General features: G+C 51.8%; 1 long non-coding RNA gene across 1 annotated transcript; it reads right to left on the reverse strand.

Moving 5' to 3' along the window:
- Nucleotides 1-6,574: 6,574 nt before the first annotated feature.
- Nucleotides 6,575-8,395, reverse strand: LOC144247044 (uncharacterized). Its single transcript, XR_013340739.1, has 3 exons — nucleotides 8,174-8,395; nucleotides 7,663-7,815; nucleotides 6,575-6,611 (listed from the first exon to the last, which is right to left on the reverse strand). It is a non-coding gene; the product is annotated as an uncharacterized LOC144247044 (long non-coding RNA).
- Nucleotides 8,396-9,064: the final 669 nt, after the last annotated feature.

Raw genomic sequence — 9,064 nt, forward strand, 5'->3', positions numbered from 1 at the left:
CACCTTCTCCTGAGGCTTACTGGTTTTCTTTAGACCTTTGTTTTCACCTGAAGGCTGGGACTTGTTTCCCTTTTGGATCATAGGTAACTGCATAGTACCCTGAACTCTGTCCCAGGAGGAGAAAACCTCTGCGATGTTCTGCTGTGACGACTCGTAGATCTGAAACCTCAGGATCAAGTTCTCCATCTCAGCTGGGTCCTCTGGGATTTTGGCTTCCCCCTTCTCTGGGGCTTTGGTTTCCTCCTTCAGGGCTTTTGTTTCCCTCTTCTGTGGGGCTTTGACTCCCCTCTTCTCTGGGGCTTTGGTTTCCTCCTTCCCAGAGGTTTTGGTTCCCCTTTTCTGTGGGGCTTTGGAGTCCCCCTTTTCTGGGGCTTTGGGTGCCCCCTTCTCTGAGATTTTTGTTTCCTTCTCTTCTGGGGCTTTGGTTTCCTTCCTCTCTTGGGCTTTGGTTTCTTTCTTCTCTGGGATTTTTGTTTCCTTCTCTGGGTATTTGGTTTTCTTCTCTAGGATTTTTGTTTCCTTCTTCTCTGGGCCTTTGGTTTCCTTCTTCTCTGGGGGTTTGGCTTCCTTCTGTGGTTTTTCAGGCTGCTTCCCCACGGAGATACGTATATTTTCCTTCTTCTGCTTCTCTTCCTCCTTCTGCCTCTCTTCCTCCCCTAAGTCTTTTGTCTCCTTCTCAAGCTTTTGAGCCACCTCCTTCAGCTCCCTTCAGCAAACAAAATAGAAAACATCGCGGAGAGTCACCACCAGAAACTTGGGCTCACTAGTCCTGGCTGGCCTTGCAATTCATTCCTTGACCTCGAGGCCAGGCAGAATCATGAGACCATTTCTGTGGATTTTCCTCAACCCACAGAGGTTGGGAACATCCCAAGTGAGTGCCATAGTGGAAGAGGACCTCCAGGACCAGCCAAACCTACGCCTTGCTATCGTAAAGTCTCGACTGCAACCTCCCTCTTAAGGCACACCCAGACACCTCCAGCCCAATGCCAAAGGCTGATCCACCAGCTCTCTGTGCTGATGCCTGAAAACGCTCTTTGTCTCTTGATTTCCCAGTTTAAAGCAGAACACAGATTGCTAACATCTGCTTATCCCTCCTACAATTCATCCTCCGCTCATTCAGCCCCCTTCTCCCTGGGCACAGCCTGCCCCTTCATGTGAATAATCCTATCAGTCAGAAAGCAAAGGCTGCAGGAATCCTCTCCTGCAAGACAGGCTCCTGTCAGCCAGGTTTCCTGCTGGAATCAGCTGTGACCAAGCAAACCAGTGCTATCTGCCATGCAAACAATTTGAAGCAGCTTTGTCTGTCACCTCGCCATGAAACCAACTTCAGCCTGGGCTGAAAGGAGCCCTGATACACAGGCTTGCTTCAAGCAGCCTCCACTCCCAGCTCCACAATTTTCCTGTGAGTCCTGAGCTGGGCTGCCTTGCTGGAGCAGAGCTTGCCTACTGCTGCAGCAGAAGGGGAGCCTAAAGGACGTGAGCTTTTATGGGTGGTGTCCCACCATAAGGAGAACCTTGGCAGCTCAGCATTGCAAGGACTTCATCTGTGGCAGGACCAGGACCCTGTGCCCCACACCTGCCCATAGCACAATCCCACCGTTTTGGTGAAGAAGGGAGATGACAAAGAAGGCATAAATCAACATCATGGACTTGAAGAGACTTCTACAGGCAGTGCCAAGGCAAGCCCAGAGCCCAGCTCCCTGCAGGTAGCATGTAAGCCAGGAGGGCTCACCACTAAAATAGAGAAGATGATGTTCTAGCTCAACAGAAGAAGGTGCTTCCTCTCTTGGGAGCCAGGGAGCTAAGAGAGTGGCCATCCTTGTGTTGCTTCTGGCCTTTGCTATCAAATACCTCTGAGCTCAGAGTCCTTGGAAACCCTCAAGGGACCCTGAGCAGTAACCCATGGACGGCTTACTCACCCCTCCGTCTGTATAGTCTTCGTTTCCGGTATTATTTTATCCACTTCTGCTTTCTTCTCCTCAGGGAGGGTGTCATACTCGTCCTCATCCATTTGCAAGACATGTTCTCTGTTCCTCTGAATAGCTTTTTTCTGCTGCCGTTCTTTAAACCAGAGGAGAAACCATGAGTGACTGCAAGCAGAGCTGGACGCTCTGTGTCAGCTGCAAGGATTCACAGCCTTTCCTGACCCAGCCTATCATACCAGGAGATATTGGGGAGCTCATATCCCTGCTCCAAAATTCAGACAATCCCCCAAACTATGGCCGGGCAGTGTGGTTCTTGGGCTTTGCCTGGCTTAAGTGCACCAAGGCTGAGGACAGTTGGTTGTCACTGAGCTACAGCAGCTGGCACTTGTGCCCAAGATTTAATGTTAGAGATTAAGGTGAGTCTTTAAACCTCAGATCTCCTGCAGCTCTGAGATGAGTGCTGGTTACACTGAGGCAGAAGGTAAAAAGATTAACAGGAGTGCTGGTTACACTGAGGCAGAAGGTAAAAAGATTAATAAAAACATTTCTTACAAGCTCTGCTGCAAATCCAGATACACAGAGATATGGTTGAGGGCTTCAGAGAGATAATTTGAGAGGAGATATCTCACCTTCCTTCTCTGTTTGAGCTTTCTTCCTCTTTCTTTCAGCTTCCTCCTTGGCTTTCCAAGAAGCATAATCCTGATGCAGGTTCACCATGTAAATATGATGACAATTCTTGACAGCTCTGAGTACACAGAGCAAAGAAGATTCCAGGCTGCTTGCAAAGAGGGTCTCCAAGCCATCAAAGACCACTCCCTTGTAGCAGTCTTTACCCTGTGAATAAAGGGAAGAGTAAGTCAGCCATTGCACACAGGGGGCTTGCAGCTGCACCGCAAACCCAGATGTCACCAGCCATCCTTGTTCCAAGTGCAGTAGCTAAGAGCAGCTTGGACCTGTCCGTGGGCTCTGCCAATAAGGGCAGCTGCAGCTTCCCCCAGGGCTCCCTGCACACAGTCCAGCATCCTCCTCCTCCTCCTCCCTCTCCGAGTTGTACCCCAGTGCTGTCTCTCTGGAGCAGGAATGTCTCCTTTTCCCCCACCCCACACACCTTCAGCCTCTCACTGAGGATGTCCACCAGCAGGTCCTTGGGCAGCACACAGCTCAAGAAGTTCAGCTCTTCCCCACCACTGCTGGTGATGTTCAGCTGCTGCGGCGCAGGAGCAGTGGAAACTGTGAACTGCAATGTGGACCATTGTAAGGAAAAGAAACCACGGTGGAAAGCCCTGAACAACTCCCACTGCTGGGCTTGGAGCTGGGGTTCCTCCCTAGTGCAAACTAGAACAGCCCTGCAGTGCAGGCTGGGGGCTCCAGGGGATGGTCCTGGAGGGCCCATCCCTTGGCCAGCAGACACCCAAGATTGCAAGCCCCCAGTGCAGCCTCCCAGCACTTTGTTCACTGCCTGCAGCCACACTAGCCAGGACTGCACTTTGCCAGCAAACCACTGAGAAGCAGTGGAGCTGTCTGCCAGAGCACATTCCCAGCCCAAGTCGTGGCACTATGGACCCACATACCAGGCCGTGGCTGGCACAGAGCCTCCACTGTAAGCAGCCCCTGCTCATCTCAAAGACAATGCAAAGGTCCCAGGCATCAAACAGGGCAGATCATGTTTACCTTGGTGTCCTTTATGTTGGGTTTGCTGGCTGGCACCTTCTTTTGTGCCGGAGGGTTCTTGCCTCTGGCATCCTTCTTGTTGATTTTTTCCCCAGGGGCTTGTTTATTCTTGGTCTGAGCAGTGAGGTGAGGCTTTTTACCTGCACAGGGGACAGATGGTTCAGAGGGGCTTTGAAAGCAAGCAGGCACCTTTCCCTACAACAGGCACAACCCTGGGAAGGAACATGGCACTTTTTCCCCAGTCTGCTGGGCACTGGGAGCACTGTTTCCCAGAAGCACCTCCTTCCCTGCTTTTCTTACCAGCAGGTAAAGCACACCATCCCATACTTGATTTTAAAGTCAGCACTATGTCCCTCCTAACAACTGTGCACACAGGTGACGCTGCTTGCACAGCAGTTCCCCTGCAGATCAAACCAAAGATTCGTCCTCCAGGAGTAATTTTTCCATACACTGCACCCATCCAGCATTCTCCTGTGGAGACCTGCAGCCCTGCCCCACTTGCATCACCTGTCTCCACTGAAGCTAAATCCTCCTATGGGAAAAGTCCGGCTGGGACCCAGATTCTTTTCTTTCCCACCAGCTCCCAACCCAGCCAGGTTCAACACTGAGCAGTGCAAAACTTCCCCCTGCACCGAGCCAGGTTTGGCCTCACCCTGCAGAGCTCAGGGTACCAAGTGCCCAGGAAGTTTCATGAAAGTCTCCAGTCTCACATGGAGAACACCCAACGAGCTGTGTAACCTGACAGTGGCCAAAGGTAAATCTCTGGAGAGAAGAGCTCATCTGGAGCATGTCTCTCATTAGAAATTCCTCTGGGAGGCTGTCCTTCCCTTCCTCTCACTTGCAAGGTTACACTCACAGTCAGTCTTCCTGTGGCTTAATGAGCCACTTCAGAAGACTTTTCTTTGTTAAAGTGCAGGGCAGAACTGCTGCCCACGAGGAGCAAGCTCAATTCAGCTTTGAGGAAATATAAAATACTTGGGAAAGAGACAGGTGTGCTTCACCACCCCTAGAAAAACAACCACATGCCAAGAATGGCAGCAAAAGGGGCTATAGAAGAACCTCTGACTGAGCCCTTAAAACTGATTTTTTTTTTTTTTTAGACAAACCAGAGATGCACTTCAGCCATGTTCCCTAAGAGACTCAAGGACTGCAAAACTGCTGCTCTGAGTAAGCAGAAGTGGACATTCAAGGTGGGGTTCTCAAGCTCTGGGTCCAGCATTTCTCCTTACCAGCATTACCTTTATCTTTGCCTTTTGGCTCCATGGCAGCGTTGGTGCAGAGCTCCCGGGCACTGAGCCCTGCTGGGCTCCCATTGTTGGCCATGTCCTCTTTCACCACGGTGTCAATGGATATGTAAGCAGCATCATAGTACTGACACAGGCCTGCTGCTATCTCCGTCTTTCCTGAGAGAGAGAGGAGGATGCTTGGTGACACTGGCACAGGAGGCATTGCAGGGACAGGCCCTGGAAAAATCTCCAACAAGATTTCAAAGTTAAAAGGGCAGTGGGAAATCAAGTGTCCCTCCAGGAGAGGCCATGGGGGAGGCAGCTAGAGCGTGGGTACAAGCTCTGAATTCTAGAGCCAAGGGGATCATCTCCACCTCCTGTTCAGCTGAGGACTTTGCCTTAAGCACCATGGCCCACCAGGATACGTTCCTCCTGCCCGCCCTCTCCCTGCAGCCCTGGGCTGCAGCTGACGTACCTGCCCGGGGTGGCCCATGGATGATGACAACAATCCCTCTGGGCTGCCTCTCTGAAGATGCATCAATGCTCAGGTGGCGCATGACAGCCCGAGAGACAGGACTGCCAGTCCCTTTCACCATGGACTCAGGACAGAACGTGAGAGTCCTGTGATGTGCTGCAGTGCAAAACCAGGTCAGCCTCCGGCCTACCTTTGATCCTCACCATCCTCCCCATCCCCTCAGATCCCAGGAAAGGAAACTTGGTGAAAGCAACATGTTCTTGTTCTTTTGTTGCTAGGAAGGTGCAAATATCAAAGAGCCACTGATATTAGACTTGGTCCTACTGGCTGAAGAACTCATACAATCCTAGTCTTTGTGGCTAAGGGACACAAGGGAATATCCTGATTATTTCCCCAGTCTGTGGCAGGCAGATAGGAGTTTGCTTTGGCTACACACAGGGTTGGTAGAGGATGCCACAGCCCTTCACCCAAGAGCTCCTCTGCCATCTGGGGAACAGACAGCTGCTAAAAGCATGGACTTTCCCTGGAGAGCAAGGTGACAGAGAGTTCCGGGTGTATGGACTGGAGTCCCAGCTGTAACCACAGTCAAAAGACACCGCCAAACCCTCACTGTTTTTCTGACCTGGTGCTGCCTTGCCCTTGGCCTCAGCCTCAGTCCTGGCCTTGGTCTTAGTCCTGGCCTTGAGCTCTGCCTGCTGGGCCTTTGTTCTCTTCTCTGTTTCATGGTCTTTTAGCACCTGTGGAGGCAGAGTCTTACCCACAGCACATGGAGGCATTAAAAAGCTCTTTTGATACTCAGACCCCACTGCCATCCGCAGGATCTGTGTGTGTAGGGAAGAGAAACCACACACAAGATTCCTTTTCTTGCCTTTTGATCACACAGACTCAACAAACCTGATTTCTGTCTTCTCCCTTCCTCCCAACAACAAAAACTATTTAAGTCCTCCCAAGGCATGTCAGCAGAGTTGCCTTTGCCCTGGGGATTGCCTCCATCTCCCTGGCACAAGCCTGGGAATGCTGGAGTGCTGTGAAGCTTGGGCAGCACGTACATGGGGACCAGACCTGCCTTCTCACCTTCTTCTCCTCAAGGTACTGCTCATCAAAATCCAGGGAGCAAAACTCAATGGGGAAGTCGCATGGGTTCCTCACCACTGCTGTGGCCTCCACCCCATCGCTGTCCACCAGCACCCATCCCATCTTTAGTGCTGGGGGGTTGAACTCCAACCGTGGCTCCAGACCTTGTCCTGAGAGGTGCAGCTTTAAGTGATTGCTGCTCCCACAAATGTTTAACTCCAGCTCATTCCTGTAAGACCTCTGAAAAGAGAAAAGTGGAGAAAACTCATCCAGGTGACAGGACCCCAAATACAACTCTTGCCCCAAGGCCAGGGTGTTATCAGTCCCTCCAAGGTGAATGGAAACCATATATTTACTTCTGCTAGGGACTACAGCATCTGTGTCCTGGTCTGAGTAACTGGGATGAATCCTGGTGTGCACTGTATCTGGGTATTTGGTAGCAGATGCATGTACAATGGACTGTCAGACATTTTCCCCTAGTCATGCAGGAGTGCAATGCTCATGGGAAGGGCCCTCGGGGTTACAGTGTCCAGACACTGTCCTGGCACTGCTGCATCAGGCAAACATCAGCTCCAGGAGAGAGGCAAATCAGCTCTCACTGGCCAGAAATAAGGGTCAACATCTCTGCTTAGTGTTTGGCTCTGGTCCAAGCCAGACAAAAGATGGTTACATCTCTTGAGCAATTAAAAGATCCCTGGGACTGTTTGTGAGCACAGAAGCACTTGTGTCCATGCTGTTACACACTACCAGTTTCCAAGACCCAGCGGCCACAGGCAAACTACTTTTGGGAATGCTCCATCCTTTAAGTTGAATCCCCAGATGCATGGGAATGTACAGGCAGGCCAGAGCCCCAGGCACTGCTGGCAGCACACCACTACAGGTGACTGTCCCACCATGCCCAGGAAGGTGTGTGGTGGCTGTTTTGTCTGTCAGTCCTGCAGCAGGATGAGCCTTGACTGGCCATTCCAGGATTATCCTCTGCAAGTGGGCAGCTGCTCTGTACTGAGTGTTGCAGCTGCAAATACAGCCAGGCAAGGGGGAGGCTGAGGAGAGTTGGGCACATTGCCCCCATATGCTGAGAGGCAGCCCTGATGCTCTCTGTGCAAGGTCCCTGTGGGCATTTCAAAGCACATCTCATGGGAATGCTCTGTGGGGTGAACTGAGCCACGCTGAGTATGGGCCTGGCAGAAAGCTCCCTGTGAAGGCAGAGCTCATACCACACCCTCTGCACCAAGCCCTCATTTCCAGACAGCCCTGACAGGCCTCCTGGGCTGACACCTGCCAATCTCACCTCCTCCTTGGGTGTAAACCGGATCTGCAAGTTCCGCCACTTTCCTGCACCAAGGATTCCTTTGGAGGGCTTCACTTCAAAGGGACAGGGCTCATCCTCCAGCGCCTGCTGCTTCTGAGGTACGGCTGGTGTCGTGTATTTGAGGTGATTGTTCTGGGCACAGAAATCAATTGTGTGAGGTCTTCTCATGCTCTGAGACACTGATATGGTGCACCCACACCCAAAGCAAGTGTGGCCCCAAAGCCTAGAGCTGGAATTCAAACCTGTAGACAGGGCAGGCAGATAGGGAACTACTGTCGTCAGAGGAGGAGGAATGGGCAAAGATGGCAGAAAAGCAAAGCATCAGCTAATGGAACAGGTCCAGGCAAACCAGCCTGGATCCAGACCCTCAGAAGCTTCCTCAAATGCACTGTAGATCCAAATGCTCAGGCAGCCACAGGAGCAGAAAGGGCAAGAGACAGAAAGAAAACACAACCAAGAAGTTACATGTTCAATGTCGCCTGTGCTTTACCTTCAGAACAGGCTTGGTGCCAGTAATGAACCATTTGCAGGGTACTCGGAACCAGTTGTGGAGTTGGATGGTCTCAACCTGGCACTGCCCAATGAGGATGTCAGAGAAGTGCAGTCTGTTCTTGGAGAGTTCGAGCGACAGTTCAGACACGGTGGCATGGAGGCGGATGTTATATGTGGGGCCTTTTGTCACCTGGAGAAGGACAGAGAATTCAGTGGAGGGTCCAAGTGACATCTGCTGCTGTGCCCAGCCTGCTGGCTGCCCCAAGAGCTGTGGTACCTCTATGGGCAGCAGCACATCCATGTCACCCTGGGGCTGGTGGGCACTTTCAAAGCGCACTTCAAGCACCACGGTGTGGTTGGGGGCCAGGCCCTGCACGTGGTCCAGGTCCACACTGAAACCTTGAAGAGGTGAAAACAGAGCAGCTGAGATGCATGAGAAACACAAAATGTGTCATAAGCATGTTAAGGCCTTACAGGTGTCCTGGCTGAGAGGTCTGGGGAAAGCCCCACACTGTGCTGTGACCTGGACAAAAACTTCAGACTGCACTGAACACACCTCAGATGCAGTGAGCCACTGTGTGATGGAAGTGCAGCCTTGCCTCAAGGCCTCTTTTGGAAGCCTCTTTTGATCCACCAGAGGATCTCACAGGCTGTTTCCTCAATAAAGGCTGAATACAGGAGCTGCGACAGTGTGAACTCCAAACAAAGCACTTCCAAAACACAGCAGACCCCACTGGTTGACAAAACTAGCCCATAGAGTGCCCAAAGAAACTTGCTGCTCGTGGGAGCCAAGGGCAGAAGATGCTGAGAGGTGACCAGGGTGATGAGCCCATCTGGCCCCTGCACAGAAGCATTTGGGCAGTCACAAGGCAGACCAAGTCCCTGGGCA

Source organism: Lonchura striata, chromosome 13 (assembly GCF_046129695.1).
Source record: "Lonchura striata isolate bLonStr1 chromosome 13, bLonStr1.mat, whole genome shotgun sequence".
Taxonomy (NCBI): Eukaryota; Metazoa; Chordata; class Aves; order Passeriformes; family Estrildidae; genus Lonchura; species Lonchura striata.